A 20,548-nucleotide genomic window follows, 5' to 3' on the forward strand; every position below is an offset into this window, starting at 1 on the left:
CACAAAGGGATCCATCGCCTCCGGAGAACCACGCAGGAGGCTGTGCGTCAGAGGAGGCATTGCTGGGGGCCAGAGCTGCACAGTGCATTAAGAAGTTCCTGGAAGGATGCCAACAAGCCTTGGCAACTGCAGAAAACGCAGTGCGAGGGGGTACTGTCTTGCGTGGGGAGGAAATCCCTTACCTCCACCAAAGATGGACAGTTGGAAGTCAGGACCGTCAGGAACACTTCAATCCACCACCTGTGATTCTGGATCCATGCACTTCGTCAGGAGAGAGGACTCAAGCCACAGGTCATTGCTGCAAAGGGGTGACTGCTGAAGCAGAGAAGCGACTCCTTCACTTCAAGGGTGATTCCTTTGTTCTGGTGCAGGCTGAAGCCTGGCTGTCCTCTGAGGATGCACGACCGGGAAACAGTTGCAGTTGCTGACAGGAGCTGAAGATACAATGTTGCAGAAGTCATCTTTGCTTCTATGTTGCAGCTGTAGAGTTCCTGGAGGGCCCAAATGCAGTTTCTTCGCTAAGAAGGTGAAGTAAAGGATGCAGAGGATTCCTGCTGGAGTCTTGCAATTCGAATCTGAAGAACCACCCAAGAGAGAGACCCTAAATAGCCCTGAAAGAGGAATGGGTCAGCTACACAGGTAAGCACCTATCAGGGGAAGGCTCTGACGTCCCCTGCTGGCACTGGCCACTCAGATGCTCCTAGACTGCCCTGCCAATTTGAAATCCAAGATGGAGATAACGCGTCCCTTTATGATAATTTATTACACATCAGGACTCGTTTTAGGCCAATGAATCTTTTGACCCAGTTGAGAGACACCTTAGGACGAGATAACTAATCAATATGTCAATCAATACGTCTATAATATCATCAATTTTTACCACAACAATACATTTCACTTTAGTCAAAGTTATTAATCAATTCAAGACACTACCATGACCTTGCAGTCATGAATAACCACACCAGTTTAGTAGGATTTTATGAGATTTATTCCCTATTGATTACAATTCTAAGAGCATATGTGTTAATTTTATTAGCAAAACACTCAACAGCATTGTCATAATTTGTCAACTCGAATAAGACTTGAACAACGCGAGGAACACAATTATTAGAACATAACACAGCGTCAACATAAGTCAATTTTAGCAGAATGTCATCAATGCGTCAGTTCAACAAAGCATAGATTCAGTAGTTTGTCTATTTGCGTCAGTTTAGTGAACACCTGTCCTAACCACTGATTAGCATTGGCATGTTGGGCTTCATGCAAAATAATTTAGAACACCAATTTGGAAAACATCTAACTATGGTCTCTGTTGAAAGTAAGCAGTTGGTACCTAGAAAGGAAAAGCAAACAGACAAATCACAGTTTCATTGTCATAATTCCCTTCCAAAGTTTGGGTCAGCACTCAGGTTCCGTCTTCGTCTTCAGGTCATCAGTCTAAACGCCATCAATCAGAATTCAGCTCCAGGGCAAAAGGGGCACTTCCCTCTTAAGGAGGTAAAGTGTAAAATGGGCAATCTAAGGGCGAGGATGGTTTTAAGTAAACCAACAAGTCACCAAACAGAGTGACAAAGTTTCTGGATAAAATCAATAGCATTCCCTAACCCACCTAAATGGCTCCCTGTGTCATGGGTTTTTATCCCTTTTTCGTTGTACATTCCCCTAAAATGTCATTGGTCGTTGGTTATACCCCACTATCTTTATACAATGGAAAAACAAATTATGTCATTAATCTTTCACCCCATATTATTTTACAAGCTTCTTATTGGTTCTTATGTTTGATGTCTTCAAAGGTAGCACGCCCGGTATGATTTAATCTTTCTGTAATTCTTTGCACATCTTTTGGTCAGTAGCTCCATTGTCTTCACCGGTTTGAATGACCTTGTACATTACATTAATCTACACTGTTGCATTTTGGCTAATATCACTTTACAAGCAATGAAGAATTTGTGAGAACGGATCTACTATGGTTACATTCAGCTTCTAGTTTGAAGAAAACAAGGGGTCATGTCCTTTTGCGAGTCAGCACACTGCAAGATAGGAAAAATACATTTAATATGAGAGCCAAGCAGCTAAGCTTCGGCTCATGCTAACTTAAGGCCTACAAGGATTTCAGCACAAATTCAATAACACAATGATTAATAATTAGTATAGAACTTATTCAATATAACATTTTATAAACATTTTAGTCATCATTATTAGTCTACGTATACATTGGTGGCCACTCCCCGTGGTCACATTTCAAGTGCACGTTTAAGCAAAATTTATTATTACAGTTTCTATGCGGCATTATCACACATTAATTCATAAACTTTTCATGTTAATATAAATTATATAAGCTATGCTCTCTCAATGGCAAAACCCAGGGACCCTCTGGAGGAGCTCTGAGCACCACCCCTCAGTGGTGATGGACAGGGGAGTGATCACTCCCCTTTCCTTTGTCCAGTTCCACGCCAGAGCAGGGACTTGAGGTCCCTGAACCTGAGAAGACTGGGTTATGCAAGGAGGGCACCATCTGTGCCCTTCAAATCATTTCCAGAGGCTCTGGGAGGCTACCTCTCCTATGCCTGTAATACCTATTTTCAAAGAGAGAGTGTGTAACACCCCTCTCCCAAAGGAAATTCTTTGTTCTGCCTTCCCGGGCTCGAGCTGTTTAAACATCAGCATGAGGGCAGAAACTTGTGAGGTGGCAGCAGCTGGGGCTCCAGGAAAACCTTTGAAGGATGTAATGGTAGTACTGGGGGTCCTCTAAGGAGCCCCCAGAGTGTGTGTAATCATACAACCAATGCTTGCAAAAGCCTATTGTGTCATATACCACAGTGGACGTGCAAACATGACTGCTGGCCTACTGTTTGTAGCCTGGTTGTTGCAGTTTTAAACTGCAAATGCAACCTGTTAAAATAACCTATTTTGACAGGTCAAAATGTTCAGTCTTAGCATTTAAGGTCACCCCTATGTAGGCATTATTGTCCATAAGGCAGAGTGTATGGTAGTTAACAGACGACTTGTAGGAATTTAATGTCAAACTTGTCCTTACAGTAAAAAAAAGTCCCAAAGCTATTTTGACTGTAGCAAGGGTAAGTGATCCATGGGAAAACACTGAGTTACTTTATTACATTTAACAATGCTCCTTTCAGGTAGGGAATAGCTAGAAAAAAAAATAAACAACTTTTTTTTAGTTATTAAAAATCCAGTTCAATGGTGAAGTTGGATGTTTGATCATATTTAAGGAAAATGTAGTTTTAGAAAATTACCTTTTTGCTGCCCAGGCGTCTGGAGGCTCATTTAAATTTGTTCCACCACTTCTGCCAGACAGTAGTTAGCATTTGAATAGGTGTGAATGGGCATGAAAAGCTTCTCGGGATCAGCAGAACCATTACAAGCGTGAGGAGGTGGGCCTAGATGCCACAGACTCTGCTCTTTCCAGGCTCTGCGCAGCCACTGCGTGAATCGATATATTAAAAAGCAGAGTTAAGGCCTTATTTAGAGTTTGGCCAATGGAATAATCTGTCACAAATGTGTCAGATGTCCTGTCTGTCATATTATAAGTGCATTATACCCTAAGATACTTATAATATGCTGTACGGGGTATCATCCACAGTTTGATGCAGTATCCCGTCCAGAGTCACCTGGTCTCCCAGCTGCGAATTTGGGCTGTTTTGGGGCTGATTTTTACTGTTGATTTATCTCATATTACCACAAACATTGCCTGCAGCAAACACACATGCACCTAGTCTCCCCTGTCTTGCATACAGCTTGTCTATACAAGTTTAAACCTACCGACGTGTGCAAATATGAGCCACTTTTTAACTGTCTGATTCGCTAACAGGTGCCACTTTTAATTTTCTGCCCCAAGCCACCAAACTCAATTCACACCCTTAACCAGCTTTATGATTTATTCTAAATAATGCTGGTAACCTCGACTGCAACTAGATGTCGCTATAAAGCAAGAGACGGACTAAACATCACACTTGCTACGTACTTCATACAAAAGCTTCTGATAAACTTGGGAGTCGGTGGAAAATCAACGATTTGCGTTGTAATGTCCCTTATGATTAGCAAAAATTGCGTGGCAATTTCCTATCCCACTAATTGCAGTTACCCATGCGTTTTTTCGCATAGTAATTGTAATGGAGGTCTTAGATGCAGACATTGCTCCTGTACGTCTCCCTCTACGATGCATAGGTCTGTGCTTGTTTTAGGGTGAGATGATCGTACGCCACTTGCGTCTGGGAGATTATCACCTGGCAGGGCCCTATGTCAGCCTAAGGAAGATTGCTCATGATTCGCCCTTGGTTGTGGTTTAAATCCCTTTTTAGTGACGTGCTGTGAAGCATTATTTAGCTTTATTTAGTTGCTAAACCGTAGAATTCAAAAAGTTTAATTAAAATATTAACTTCTCTGACTATAAAAAAAAAAGATTTTAATCTTCATCATAACATTTTAGAATAGGGTTTTGGTCGGCTTGCACTTCCAGCTGTGTTTACGTGACAATAACCAGGGGTTCCACAGGTCGGATCCAGCTCAGGTGAGATCTTGCCTTTCCACCGCTTCGCACCAATTGGCCAGGCCCAAGACACCTGTTTATCTCTAAACAAAGCTGTGTTTCCTAGGGCACTGGAGTGAGATCCTGAAAAGCAAGATATAAACAGGCCTGTAGAGGAGACGAGAGCAAAGACATGGGCAGTGCCCTGCTTTCAGTGAGAGGAACGTAAACTGCAGATCATTAACCAAACCGAAGACACCGCTAAAGAAGGATAACGTGCACTGCTTGAGGGCATCACCGTCGCATATGAGGATCCAAAAGTCGAAGAAGCTTGGCTATCATCTGAGGTCAAGATCACTTCAGGTGGACTTCCACCACCAACGTGCATCATCATCGCACATTTATAGGCTGCAGACATCACAGTCGCTTGTGGATTTCAGCTACCTAAGGAAATCATGACTGCTCCAGGACATTTACAGATGTGAGGACGCGTTCATCACACGTGGACTTCTACCCACCTGGAGCAACCACAACCTTAAGGTAGGCCATACATCACAATTTCTACTGGAGCAATTGTGACTGGTGAAGCTAGAGTAGTTACCAGTTTTATTAACTTACTGGTCTGCTTTCTAAATAATCTGACCATAAACCTTAAAATGTGACAGGCATGATGCTGGTATCAGACTGTTAGGTTGGAGAGGTCTGTAACCGGGACCCTGAGATCAGTAATGTTTTCCCGAAAGGCCATTTCTCCTGAAATCCTGAGGTCATGAAAGTCTGTGTTTGAATCCAAGGATAACAGGCATTCTGAGGATCTCAAGGTCTGCCTGATCCTTAAACGCTCATGCCAAAAAAGGATGCATGTAAGTGAGATGTCTGGAAAGTATGTTACTGCGAAGCTATGGTCGAGAAGCTCTGAATTCCAGGGTCAGATTGGGAAGGCGGGCAATCGGGCACGGGGCACTGCCTCAGGGTCACGTGAGGGCAGGTTTTTTAGGGCCTCTATAAACTGTCCCACAGAACCTTCCTGTCTTTCCCAGTCCCTTTCAGACCACTGTAATGTGGTGCCAGCATCATGGGAACTCCCCTGCTGTCAAAGTGAGGCGTTGCTCTGGCCCTTAGGGCATTCTCACCCCAGCCCCGTGTGGCCTGCCCCAGAAATGTAGAGGGGTGGGAGTTTTCAGGGGCCTCGCAGGGGAGCAATTCTCACCTAAGGCCATGGACCCCTCCCCTGCCAGGCCAGCAGCCTGAGGCTAAAGTGGGCTGGGAGGAGATAAGTGAGAGAAATAGCCTCACAAGGGGCAAGGTGTTGTAACCTTGATCCCAGTGTCTTTCATGCCTCGGTGGAGGGGTGGAGGTGTTTTTCAATAGGCCTTGCTGTGAGGCCACATTTCCCAGACGAATAAAAACATAGGGTGTAGCATTCTAGTCAGAGGTGCCCAAGTTGGATCTCAATATCCTGTAATTCTGGGCAGATCACTTAATCTCTCTCCCTAAAATAAAAATGAATTTGATCTTGTGCGACATAACTGGTTCTCATGTAAATTGCTTCAGTGCCTTTCGGCCGAGTTCACACTGTATAAAACTACAAAAACTAATAACTTCATGAATGTGGGCCACTTTTTTTGGGAGGTCCTGGTCCTAATTGTGTTCCCAATACGACTTTGCTGAAACCCACAGGTCTTGTAGGAGTGTGCATGAACTTGAGGTCAAGAGTCAGGGACTGTGAAGTTGGGGATACTTGTGTCGAAGACTCTAAAGTGGGGAAGGTCAGTGCATAAAACCCTAGGGTCAGTAATGTTTGACCTTGTGAGGCGGAAGGCCTGCCCCTGAGACCCTAGGATAAAAAACGTCTGACCTGAAATCAAGACAGTGTGAGCTTCAGGAGTGTCACTGTGTTATGCTTTGGGATCAGGAAAGTTTGTTTGCGTGTCCCAGTTGTCAAGACTCTCTGATCGTGAGCTCGAGAGTGTGGAAAGATTTGTACCTGATGCACTGAAGTTAGTAAGCTCTGAGACCCTGGCTGAGGAAAGCTAGTGTCTTAGAGCATGAGAACTCAAAGGCAGGAATGCCTGCGGATACCAGCGGTTAGGATGGTCCAGTGTTGAGGTCGTGAAGTAAGGTCCGTGCCGGACACACTGAACCCAAGAAGATCATGTCTGAGACCCCGGACCTGTTACGAATGTATCTAAACCCTTGGGACAACAGGGTGTGGATCACACCCAGACCCTGTCTGCCGCTAGTGTCAAACCTGTCGATGCCTAAAGAAACTTGGCTATGCGATGTCAAAATTTAGGCATTAAGGGCCTGGTTTAGAACTGGGTGGATGGTTTACTCTATCAGAACGGATATCCCATCTTCCAAAATCTAAATCCCATTCTATCCTATGAGATTCAGATTTCGGCGGACAGAATTTCCGTCACCGTTGCGATGGAGTAACCCTGTCCTCCCACTTCTAAATCAGGCCCCAAGCCTTCACACTGCGTACACTGGCTGCCAGTTAGCTGTTGTACAGATGTCTGCAAAAAGGACGACACACCCCGTTGCGGTAACAGCTCCAATGAGACTGCTCCGTCAGTGAATTGTTATATTTTTACAGTCCTTCATACCACTGGTCAGCGTCAGAGAAGAGTCTACGCAGATTTCTCTGTCCGGTTGGGAAAGGGTGTTCTTTTGGTTTATTTGGATGTGAGGGTTTGCGGGTGCTAAAGTCGTGCTCTCGCAGACTTGTAGCTAGTCTAAGCATTTCAGTGCCGCAGAAGTGTGTAAGGTAGGTAGAGTTGTGCTTGTCGATATATACCCTTTCCCGGTGGTCTCCATCTTTGAATTATTTGGTTTTACTTAAGAGGTGGAACCTGTATTACCGACAATTCTAGGTAGGGGAAGAGTTAGACAGATTGCAGTTGCAATGTCCTTAACAGCTGTTTGATTTTCTAGATGCTTGGGAACTTTAATGACCGTCAGACCTTGCTTTTCTATACCGCAAATGTAATGCATGTCCCTCCCACTCGCAGATACATTGCTTGAATTTTGATGACACATCAGTGGGTGTCTAGATAACAGATGTTTCTCTTTGCTGTCTGAATCCATCAATGCACATGCAAACCTGCTGTTTCGTTCTGTCTTGTCCAATTATTTCTGAAACTTCCTCTCCTGAACTTGTGCTGTGAATTGGCCATGACGACACATTAGTGTGTTCAAAATAAGACCCAGATTTGTGAAAAGTGGCACTGCACATAGTGCAGTGCCACATTTCTTTCTACTTTTAGCCCCCCCAACCACACCATGTGTGCACTGTATTTCAAATATGGCGCACCATGGTGGTAGTCAGGGGGACTAGCATCATCATTTTTTACACTAGTCTGGCGCTTTGCTGGACTAGCGTCAGAAAGTTTCACGCTAATCCTGCAAAGCACCCAGAGGCCCGTTGAACACAATGGGAGCCTCTTTTTAACATCTGCACTTAGGAGGCAGTAAAAAATGCTGATAAAAATGGTGCAAGGAATCTCATAGATTCCTTGCACCATTTTTACCCCCCCAAGTAGCGGAACAGGGACCCTCTTGCATACATTATGCCTAGCGCAGGCATAATGTGCACAAGGGGTCACAAAGTGGCACAATGCAAGCATTGAACCACTTTGTAAATATGGGGCGGTGTTTTTGCCCTTCCCACGCAACATCAGCGTAAAGAAAATGACGCTAATGTGGCGTTGGAATGTTGCTAGGCCACCATAAATCTGGGCCTAAATGTGTACAGTCATTTCAAAAGCCAGCAAGAACTGACTGTACCTCAAATCGTTCTTCCGGTCAACGCAACATCTAAATATCCTCTCGCATTTTAACCTCTGCAAAGGTGATTATACGAATTTGTACAAATTAGGAAAAATATGACAGAAAAGAATGAGCACATGCAAAATAAAACTGTTGTTGAAAAGTCATCAGAAGTCATGCACCAAGGAGAATCATAGCCCTTTGGCAAAGCGGGAACAGCTTGTCATTGACAGGACATGAACCTCACTGACCCTACTCATTGTAAGCACAGCACCTAAAGACAATAAAGTGCAAGGCACTTCAAGTCTCACCCATGTATGGGCCCAAATAACAAGCTAGTTTACTTAGCCAGAAGTACAAGTAGGTTCCAAAATGCACTACGCCATGTAGTGTTATTTTAATTAAAAAGGATTTCAAAGAAAATCTGAAACACTGGCACCTGGAAATGGGGCGCCCTAGAGAGGGTCTTGTCATTTGTGCTGTTACTGGCAACAGGTGTACTCAAACAGAAGATTTATTTATTTATTTATTATTTGCTTTTGCAATTTTATATAGCACGGGCATGGCTCAAAGGCATCAAAGCACTTTACAACACACAGGCTACAGGGTTACACCAGGTTATATATTGATAGTAGTTAAACTCAGACGTTTGCATCAGTTTATGTATATAGAGTTGCCACTAGAGACAGCAACAGGACAGAGGACATGAACAGTTAAAAGAAGGCAGATCAGGGCATAGTGGAGAAAGTAAATAAGTTTGGTTGAGGGAGACCTAACCAAGATGTCTGTCAAACAAGAGGAGCTTGAGGTCCTTTTTGAAGGTTGCTAAGCAGGTGATTAGACGGAGTGAGGGAGGCAGAGAGTCCCAGACCATAGTAGCACTACTAGAGAAGTACTGGTTCATGTATTATTCTCACCTGAAGGTGGGGGGTTCCAGGAGAAGGGATTGGGCATTTTATGTAACCCCTATTTGCTCCAGAGATTTTCAGTTTCTCATTTAGGTACGGGGATAAGTAGGAGTGCAGAACTTTGTGGGTAATGCAAGCAATTGTGACTTGGGCCCGCACATCAATGGGGAGCCATTGGAGGGTTAGCAGGACAGGGGAAATGTGGTCACATTTCTTGAGACCTAAGATGACGTGTGCTGGAGCATTTAGTGTTGCTCTCAATGGGCCTAGGTGAATGTTGGGAATACCGGAGAGAAGGGCAATTCCATAGTCTGGTCTAGACAGAATACGAGAGACTGCACCACTGTTTAAGGTCTTGTTCCAGAATCAATTGTCTGACACCTCAAAACTGCCTAAGTTGGGGTCATGGGCTGTTGGCCTTGGCTGCTATGTGACTGTGAAGATTGAGATGATATTCAAGGGTGGTGCCAAGTGATCTGGCACTAATGACAATGGCGGGCAGCCTTTGAAGGTGGGAAAGTTGCCCATCCATTCTGGTACTGGTGTTTTTGCTTTTGGGGGTGAGATCATAAGAGACTCTGTTTTGATTGGGTTGAGTTTAAAGTGGAGTTTCTGAGAATCAAACATAGTGGTTCTAGGTAGAGGTTGAAGAGGGTTGGGGAGAGGGTCAAACCTTGAGGGACGCCTTAGTGAACGCTGGCTTGTCGCGAGAACAAGTTGCCCATTTTAACAATTTGAGAACAATTGAATAGGTAAGAGAAGAACCAGTTGGGGACAGTGCTCTCCATCCCATGCGTTGTTCAAGAATACGAAGGAGGTAATGATAGTTGTCAGTGTTGAATTTGGAGGACCAGGAGGCATGAGTTGCCAGAGTCGAGGATTCTAAGGGAGTCATTGACTTATTGGAGGATCGCAGTTTCTGTACTGTGACCCTGGTGGAAACCTGATTGGAAAGTGTCTAGGAGGCTGTTTGTTTTGATGTGTGAGGCTATTTGGGATGCTACACAACATTTGATGACTTTGCTTAAAAATGGGAGTGGGAAGACTGGGCGGTAGTTGTTCAGGTTCTCTGGATCGAGAAGTTATTTATTTAAGAGCAGAGTGATTTGAACGATTTTTAGTCATTCAGGGAAGATGACCTGTTTGAGAGAGCAATTGACCATGGCGGTCCATAGGTCCATATTGGGGGTGGATGTGTGGCAAGAGATTTGATGATAGTGCCCTGATCATGGTTTGAGGGTTTTACTTTGGAGATGGTTTGTTCTATGTCCTGCTTGGAGATTGGAGAGAAAGATGACCATAAATGTAGTGCATTGCATAGTAGAGACTCAACCGTTTCAAGGGAATCATTGATGGGAAGGGAAATGTGGATGTCTCTAACCTTTTTATCAAAGAAATCCACAAAGCCATTGCAGCAGGCCACGGATGACTTGTGAGCTGAAGTGATAGAGGGGTTAGTAGACTGTGCAACAACCTCAAACAGGTGTTTCAATCTATTTTTTGCAGAATTCACAAGGGCTCTGGTGTGGAGGATTTGGCTCTAAGGATTTGGTCTTTGTATTCTTTTCTCGCTTTGCGGAGCTTAGCCGTACTCAGGAAAGAAGGTATTTTTCTCCATTCTTTCTCGTATTTTCTGATAAGATTTCGTTCTTCATAAAGCTCTTTGGAGAATCAAAGCCTACAGGGTTTTGGTCTGAATATTTACATGTCAGGTTTGCACATTTGTCAATAAGGGATTCCATGCAGGAGTTGAACTTGTCAGTGGACTCGATGGTGGAAATCTGGCATCCCCCTACGGGAAGATAGGAGAAGGGGGTAGCAGAATATGAAGCTGCATAAATCCATAGGAAATGGAAATAGGTGTGAGTTGTCATGGGGTGGTTGAGTCCATTTGGGTCTGGATAGGAGGCCATCTCTTGGTATGCTGAGAGGTGTGGGGGAGGGTCAGTGTCAGTAGGAGGTGAAGAGAACAGGCGTGACGAGAAGACAGAGAGTTGCTAAGCTGGAATAGAGCCAATGTGTGGATGTCCATTCTTCGAGAGAGGTCTGAAAATGAGGAAAGGAGCTTGTTGAGTGGAGGCCAGTTGTGTTCAGTAATTGTGGGAGGATTGGGGTGGACTGTCAGGAAGGGAGGAAGGAGGGGGGGCATATGGGCCAAATGTGGGGATGAAAGAAGGGTGGTGATGGCAGCCGGAGTGGGAGATAATGGTTTGTGGAAGTTTGAGAGAAGATGTCTGGGTGAACCGGAAGTGGGGTAACAGGTGTGGACGAATAAGGGGATCATGGAGGATCATAGGAGGGCCTGAGGGTGAGATAAATTGAGTCAATTGTGTCCAGGATTGTGTCATTGGCTTAGAACATGATCTTCCTTTGTTTTAAATGGAAATGAAAAGGTTCCCCGAAAGGTCAAAGTGGGAGCAGCATTTGAGTTTGCATCCAAATGGGAATGCTAGGGAGAGAAGATGGGAGAAAACTGCATAAGGATCTCATCCATAGGTCAGTGCTGTGTGTGAAGAGGAGGTCAGTTTTGAGAGAGCCTTTGCTTTGGCAGTAGTATTGGTCTATGAAGAGGCTTTTCATGAAGTCTCAGGGTCCGGAGTTTCAAGTTTTTCATTGCGTGTTTGGAAAGATTTGGGGGGTATTTGATCTTGAAAGCATTTGTGCCAGATTTGGAAAGAAGCACTGCGGGGAGATGGTGGCAGCAGGTGTCTATGACATTGCGGGCTTAGAAGATATGAGGTGCCTGCTGTTATGAGATACAGAAGACACAAGGGCAAGGCCACCACATAACAAATACATTATATAACAACACCAATAGTAGATTACATTGAAACAAACAAAATGGTGGGGGACTCAGATCCATATGGAAGCAGCACCAGCTTGTTATTTTCTTCTTGGAGTATTATATTCCTGTCAGTTCTAACTATTCAACTTGAGAATTCGTACGCACTCCTCACTCAGATTTTAGTGGACGTTTTCCAAGACTTCAAGATTGAACCTGCTATGTTCCAATACATTGTCAGTGGCCCCAGGACACCTGCCTACCTTAGCCACAGGGTCATCTTAAGGATTCTGAGGGCCCTTGGCCGAAACGTATTTTGGGTGCTCTTCAAAACAGCTCTTTTATGGCTTCTTCGGCCAGGTCACTGACAGTGCACAGGCACACACGTCCAAACTCTAAGGGGCATATTTACAAGAGGCTTTCGCCGCCATAGTGTCACTTTTTTTGGCACTCCAGCGCCGCAAGCCTCTCAACCATATCTATGAGGCCATGCAAGGACACTTTGCATGGCTTTTTGTGGTCTCACAGATATGGAGTAAGACAAAGCAGCCCAAGTCGCTAAGTTGGCTTACTCTGTACCAGGGAGGTGTTCCATGGGCGTTGGGGTGGGTTTCCCATGCAGTACCCATTGACTTTGATGCTGCCCCGGATTTACAAGAGCCTGTAAACCTAGAGCAGGTGTAACAAGGAGAAATATTTTCATTCAAATGAAAACATCTCTCAGGATTGTTTTTGTGTAGGAAGGTGCTCCATCCTGCACAGAAACAATCCTTCATGCAACGCAGGGACCCTTGCACCATGGTGCAAGGATGTCTACGCTAGCACTAGGCAGCCAACTCTGCACCAGCCCAGGGGGAAAGGACAGAAATGCACAGTGTTTTGTTAATACTGCGCATTCTTGCCCTTTCACATTGAGGGAGGGCAGCGCACCAAGAATAATTGCAGCGCTGCCTATTCCAATATGTCAATATGCCCCTAAATGTGTTTACATGTAATATTCAGGGATAGTGATGTGTGTTTTCAATATTGTAACATAGCAGCAACTCACTAATATTGCTGCAAATAATATCTATGACACACTCCAATTTCTCATATTTGAGGTCCTGTTTTGATCTAAAAGAAACTTTTTATGGATGTTGCATGAAAAATAAACACAACATTTGTCCGCAAAATGTCTGCAATAGATTCTCACATATTACTCAAATTAAAAATAAATGAAAGGAAAACGATATTCACAATATGTTTAAGGATTAATCAAGGTCATCGGGGACAAAACTCTCTGCATCACAGAGCTGGCTCTATCACAGGCCCCCTTGAAAGGCTGGGCCCTGGGCCAGAGCCCACGTTGCCGATGCCTTAAAATGTGCCTGCTTAGGCGCATGAGGTCCTGCAAGAGAGAGTGTACAGTAGGTCTGACAACCATATGTGCTTCCCCAAAACAACGGCCGCCGGTCAGCCCATTGCCTTCAAAACGTGAACGTTTTAATTACACGGAACAGTAGCAGAGGGCAAAAAAGGGCAAACAGTAGCAAAATATTATGAACCAATTTAATTAAAAAACACGTTCTCTTGAGAGCCCTTCTGGGGGAAAATGGAGTCAATGTTTTAGCATTTAACATTTTCTTTGGTAGACAATTGGTCTGCACATGAGAGTTCCCCATTCTCTCGAAAGACTTCCACGACTTCCTGATTTATCCCATTCACAGGACTCCTGTGCCTTTCTGGGATTCCCCCCTCTTAACTTCTGGGGGAGGTGTTCTGCTGACCTGTCAGTTCTTTTCTGATGACGAGCTCCATTCTGCAGCTGTTTGTCTTTGTTAGAAAACCCTCCAGATTTCACATCCTCCTTGCTCCATATTTCAGTGTCATCCTTATTTGTTTATGTTTAAACACTTAATCAGTTGATAAGTAATACAAATCAATATAATATTCTGGAGCTCACCCAACAATCCCAGAGACCAGCTCTTCTCTTGCTTCTTCTCAGGATCGAGGACAGTTAAAAGGACCATAGAATTCCCTCGTAGTCTCCATGACAATAACTGATTCAACTGGGACACCATGGGCCACATTTACAAGGCCCTATAGGCACACTGTGCCTCCGGAGTGTCATTGTTTTTACACTCCTGTGGAACAGTGTGAGAGCCCATATTTACAGGGCCATGCAAAGCCACCTTGCGTGGCTTTTCATGGACTTGTAAATAGGGTCCCCTTTCATGCATAACACTGAGTGAAAGGGGCATTCCATGGGTGTTGCTTGGGGTGTTTCCACGCAACACCATGGGACCCGATGAAATCTGATGCATTCCCAGATTTACAAGTCTGGGAATGTGCCAGATTCCTATGCCACCTCAGGGGTGGTGTAAGAGTAACAGAACAGGGAGAAATATCTTTATTTCTCCATGTTTTTCCTCTTTATATCTGTGCTGCATTCTGAAGCACTCATAGAAAGAGGAAAACACCTTTTGTGATTGTTTTTTTGCAGGAAGGTGTCCCTTCCTGCACAAAAACAATCATTCCCACTATGAGGGGACCCTTGCACCATGGTGGAAGGGAGCCTGTGTTGGCGCATAGCAGCAATTTGCACTCCAGCTTAGGGGGAGAAAAAAGAAATGCACCATATCTTGTAGATGTGCCGCATTTATGTCCATTTGCGGTGGTGAAGGGTGGCTCAGCAAGGCACTTGCTGCACCACTCTGTGACAGGGGCCCCACAAATGAGGCCCAATATCTTCAGTTTGTACCCCCACTATTAGTACCACTAAAGTGCCTTCAGGTTTGTTGGCCGTAATGGTCCCCCTCAGTACCTAGTAATGTATTCTTCCCTAAATAAACCTGCAGGAAAGAGTTGAGGAAAGAAACAAGTGTCCCTTGTGTAAAATACAATAGTTGTTGATTCAGGAAACCAAGCTGTTGGCTGCCCTCCAAAGCCTCAGTACAAGGTTCAAGGTTCAGTACAAGGTTCTTGGTAATCTCAGTTAGGTTAGTAACAACAGTATATGGACGAATACTGCAGATGTGTGGTCTTTCTGAACAAGTAGTGTCTGGGTGAGACCCTGGGGGAAGAGGAGGAATTAACTTGGGAATCATGACTGGAATTTCCAAGTCCTCTGGCAGTTATTCCATTATAAGGGGATCCTCGGGATTCCACTTGTGATCTCTGGTGAGTGCGCACCACAGAGTTAACATGCCCTCAATGTGTGTAACTCTAGGGGAGCCGGAGTTACTGAAGGGGAGAATGCAGAGCTTGTAGAGAGGCGAAAGGCCCAGTCACACTCATATCAGGACAGATCTCCAGCTCAGGCACCTCCTCAACAGATTCTTCAAGGACAGCCTCAATCGAAGGAAGATGCTTTCTGAAGGAACCCTAGCTCACCCTCTCAGTGACCAGTACTGCATCCCAACCTGTGGTTTCCTACCTGATGTATGTCTATTGGTGGTGCTTTATTCACTGTTCACCTCCTTTGCGGATGCACAATCTGTTCCCTTAGTATTTGTGGATTGCTTGCTGGGAAGTGGAAAGGACAGCTAGTCAACTGGCTACATAGGAGCCAGGCTTTGTTTGTGCAAATGCGTGGAATAGAGTTAGACACAGGCCTCATCATGAATGCGCCAAGTAATTCCAATATATGTGGTAACTCTAAATCCTGATAGCGCATATATCAAGATTTTGAGTTGTTTTGTGTTAAAAATGCATCTCCTTGATACGTTTCAGTAAGACAAACCTGTCGATGTTTTTCAGGGGAAAATATGAGAAGTAAATACCAGAAAATGTGGACTTTGGTGCTGCATGCAACAAAATCTGTATGTTATTCTCCAAAAACTTGTCATCCGTACTATTTATCGCAGCCAATAATTCCAATTTCATTGGAGTCAGATTTTATCTGTGCAAAAACTATTTCAACTATTACTAGGCCAGTCAAAATGAGGCTCTTGTGAAAAATCTGTGCGTAAAATTTACAAAGTTGAGCTGGTTTCATACACATTTGACAGTGCTTATTTCCGAATTAAGCTGCCAGCTCTTCGCTGTTTCTGCCCTCAGTGGACCCGTTCTCCACTGTGTTTTGAAGCAGTTGTTTGTGACTTCCATTTTGGGTGAGTGAGACCTCACACACCGCACTGAAGAGACAAAATAGGTATCAGGTAAAAGTAACAGGTAGGAACAGGAATGTCCCACTTTATATGGTGGTGAGTAGGTGGCTCTTTACCCAATTTCCCACTGTCTGGTTCAGCATGTCCAGGGTACGTAGCAAAGGTGGGTGTTAGCCTTCAGAGTCCCTCTAAAGCAGAGTCACACCTCTCATCCTACTTCCTATCCACTGGGGCACAATGGTATTCTGACCTGGGCACTCTGTGAGGAAGGGGCTGTTGAGGGGCTATAAGCCAGCCTGCAATGTTATCTGTTTGTCTGTTCTGTGCACCTTATCTGTGGATGGAGAGGGACACCCTGTGACAGGGCCACTTAGTCTAGGGGAAACATATGTTAACACCGAGGTTAGCCAGTCCAGGTTTGAGTTTTCAAATCTCGGCTGGAGGCGGTGTAGGGTGTAAAACACTCAACATTGCATGCAGTAACACATAATAAACCAAAGTCTAACATCTGCTATGAGTTACAGCAATAAAAACATGTTATTGTACTTACAGCACAACACTACATAACTAATAAAGCAAAAGGTATCTACAGTTTAAGTGGGCTCATCCGAAGTTTGTATTTATCATTACTGGAATATTCCCACCTACAGTATTAGGGGCTCAGCGTCTCTTCGTGCTTTGTATCTTGGGACCTAATGCATTAGGTTAATTCCATTGACCATGTGGCAATCTTCCCTTTTGTTGGTAGGCCTTCCGATTACTTCCATCCTGCCCCTCTGGCTTAGCGGTGAGCAATCAGACCAAGTGCCTTAGTAAATAATGGTCTCAGGAAGTCATTAATATTTGCTTTTCAGTTTTTTGATGTAGTCGGTGCGCCCGGGGCACTTTTGTGGTTTGCTTCTCTTGGCGCATGTGCACTGGCTTCATTCTGGATTGGACAGCACGTGCTGAGAGGCTGAGGCCAGAGACAACTCCGACAGCAAATGAAGAAATGCTGGTTGTGGTTTCCGGTGTTTTGGCATGTAGGCTGATTCTTCTTGCAACCATAAGCTGATCTTTTAGACTGGTATTCAGAGATTCCACTCCAGGTGTCTAGCTGTTCACCAGCACCCCGGTAAGAGCTACTACTCCAGTCCAGTGGAGTAGCGTCGGGGGTACAGGGGGGGCCGGCCGCACAGGGCGCAACATCTGGGGGGGGGGACTCGAGTGCTAAAATCTACGGGTTAGGGGGCGCAAATTACTTGCCTTGCCCCGGGTGCTGACAACCCACGCTACGCCACTGCTCCAGTCCTGAGATTTTCTGACACCCTGACTTGGGGAACCTAACCCATAGTTAAACTGGGCTAGCAGACTAGCATGTGTATTTCCAGAGGCCCAGAGGGCATATGTAAGAAAAATTATGCACAACTGCGCTAGTGCAGTTGGGCGCTAAAACTTTTATCACAAGCTAATGCCATTCCCTAGTGCCATCTATGCATCATATTTATAAAATGATACATGGTGCCGCTAAGCAACGGTTAGCACCAAGAAAATGACGCAAACCCCTGCAACATGCCATAAGCTAAAATTACACTAATGCTGCAAAAGGGGTGTTAGAACCTTTTGCCGCACATTTTTTGACGCAAAACAGGTTAGCGGCATATTTAACGACATTAGCGTAACAAAAATTCACGAACGAAAAAAAACATTTGGGAAGACAAGATGGAGAATGTAGGACAGGAGAGACCCCAGGGAGATCCCAATCAGCCAAGTACCAGCCAGGAGGGTCCAGAAAAGTCCCAGGAGAAGGATAAGAGGAAGCAAAAGTGTTGTTTTAGTGAGGAAGAGAATGACATCTTGGTCAGAGAGTGATGGAGCACCAGCAATAGCTCTTCGTCACCTCCAAATTGCCAGTTGGTAAGAGAGAGGCTATATGTCAGGCAATAGTTATAAAGTCAACAGCGTGGCAGAAGTGAAGAGGAGTGTCACTGATTGCAAACAGCACAGGCAGGATTGCAAGCGCAGAGCAAAGGGGAAACTGGCTAGGAATCGAAAGGCAGCACTGCAGGAGGAGCTGGTCATTGGAATCGCAGGACAGCGCAGACTACCAAGAACTACCACAAATGCATAGTAAGTTGCAGGGGGGACTAGCTTGAATCTCACAAATGGTAAAAGGGGAGGCACATAGGACACACTAAATGTATGCAAAAGGATCGCATCAGGACACATAGGGGCAGAATCAAAAGGCCCCATCGCCACCCAAGCTTCACGTTTAGGGACACCCTGGTGGCACTATGCACTCCGACATATAGAAAACGTGCTGTAAAGCCACTTACTGTGGCTTAACACCACCTTGCAAATTTGGCCCCTCACACATGCAGCACTTTGCCTGGAAGAACACATGCAGCACTTTGCCTGGAAGAGGCATGCAATCAGAGTGGCTGAGGCTAATATTGCATAATGGTGTTGCCCCAGATCCATTACAACATGTTCACCGAAGACTGTGACTAAAGTCAACACCACCCCAGGGGTGGTGTCAGGATGGCGCAACATGGCAAAAGGCTACCCATCCTCCTCGTGTTCATGCCTTGCTCATGTGTGCAGCATCCTGCAGCACACATAGAAATGCCACCTTGCCATAATAGATTGTTTATGCATATCAACAATCTATCCCCTCAACGCAGGCAACCTTGCACTATGGTGCAACAATGCCTGCGTTGGTGCAGGGAGAACAAGTCTGCGCAGGCGTTGGGGGAAATGCAGGGCTGTGCTGTCTTCCAGAAAACACAGCGCATCCCTGCATTTCAAAAGTGGTGTATCGTCGGGCAACTATTAATGCCGCTGCACCAAGCTGCACCACATATGAAAAAATCAGGGCCTCTCTGTGCAACATGTGGAATGCAAGCTGCACGGGGTGGCCCAACAACAACTCCCACACACCTCCATCCGCCATTTACGAATGGGCACAAAAGTGAACTGTAATGTTAAAAAAAACAAAAATAAAGTAGAGGTCTGTTAGGACTAGCACCAGGGTTACCCCCTCTCTGCGGGCATATTTTAAAGCCCTTCCGATTGTGTCTACCACTCCTGATTCACCAATGAGTCAGGATAAGGTTAGCGAGGGGGCGTCTGCACCTAACTCTGCAGTAGATTTACCTCCCAATTTACCCTAGATTTACACCCAAGGGCTCAGAAGGCAAATGAGGCTAGGGACGGCATTTCTACGGCACAGGAAATTCTGCATCATCTGGCAGGGGTAGAAACTGTAGGCACCTCACAGATGTCTGATAGTTTACCTCGGATCACTGCATTAGAGCCTAGTATTTTGGAAACTATGTTTGCTTCACTGACGGAAAACATAAAAAAGAGGTTTTCAATCACAGAGGCGAATCAAGCTGAAATAAGATTAGCCTGTGAATCTTTGGAGAAAAAAATAGATCTTTTGGCTTTGCGAACTCAGGCACTTGAAGAGTCAGTGGAGACTATGAGGGAGGATTTGAGAAGGAATAAGGAAGAGATTCAGCAGTTAAAAAGAACGGAACGGGACTTGCAGGAGAAATTGGAATGTTTAGAAAATAATTCAAGAAGGCACAATCTTAGAATACTGAATGTCCCGGAGGGAGTGGAGGGGTCGGATTTGAAGCGGTATATAGTTTCTCTGATTAAAAAGGTTATCCCTTTGGATGGGACAGAGGATCAGGTTTTTAACGATATTCAGAGAGAGCATCGCAATCCTTTTAGGAGGTATCCAAACATCAAGAAATCGCAGAGGATCTTGGCGAATTTTCAAACCTATTCGCTGAAAGAAAAAATTATTGGAAAGGCATTAGATCTCGGATCCTTGGAGACTGGTGGTATTAAATTTGAAATCAGGTCTGACCTCTCTAGGCTAACATTGAATAGACAACGGGAGCTAGGAAAACGTTTGGAGGAATTCAAAAATCTAGGTGCGGTAGCCCGGTTAAAATTTCCAGCCAACCTGCACGTGATGTTTAATAATGAAATGTTTAGCATCAGGGATCCAGCTGCGGCGGATGATCTTATAGAAACTATGTGGAAGGGGAAGACGGTTTAAGGAAGCTGGGGAGCTCAAAGCGTTTCTAAAATGGGGCCTAAGGGCCTATCAATGGTGGCAGGGGTTCTCCCAGGGAGGGTGGGTAGGGGCACTTTAGGGGGGTTTTTAGGGGGTGCACTAAGGGGTAGGCATGCAGAAAAAAATAAAATTAATCTCATACACCCAAATTCATTTCACCTGGATAAGAGCCAGGGGGCCCAGGGAGTCAGGAAAGAACTGGTGAAACTGATGTCATGGAATGTCAATGGGCTGCGTGTGCGAGCTAGGGCGAGGAGAGTTCTGCAATTTCTTAGGGACTCTCCAGAGAAAAGTGCAGCTTGGTTCAGAACACAGAGATGGGTAGGGGATTTTGTTACTACCGAGCACAATTTCAACACAAAGGGAGTGGCGATTTTGGTTAAGCGTCAGTTGAATGTCACCCTATCTAAGGTGTTAACGGATAAGTTAGGGAGATGGATT

The 20,548-nt window shown here is 45.0% G+C and overlaps 1 protein-coding gene across 2 annotated transcripts in view; it reads left to right on the top strand.

Moving 5' to 3' along the window:
• Positions 1 to 4,637: 4,637 nt before the first annotated feature.
• The window catches only part of LOC138304169 (large neutral amino acids transporter small subunit 4-like), a 310,553-nt gene continuing 294,642 nt past the window's right edge, over positions 4,638 to 20,548 (top strand). For both annotated transcript variants that reach the window (XM_069243998.1, XM_069243999.1), the window contains exon 1: positions 4,638 to 5,026. The gene's annotated coding sequence lies outside the window, so the exon portion shown is untranslated. The remainder of the gene's footprint in view (positions 5,027 to 20,548) is intronic.

This window comes from Pleurodeles waltl, chromosome 7, assembly GCF_031143425.1.
Source record: "Pleurodeles waltl isolate 20211129_DDA chromosome 7, aPleWal1.hap1.20221129, whole genome shotgun sequence".
Taxonomy (NCBI): domain Eukaryota; kingdom Metazoa; phylum Chordata; class Amphibia; order Caudata; family Salamandridae; genus Pleurodeles; species Pleurodeles waltl.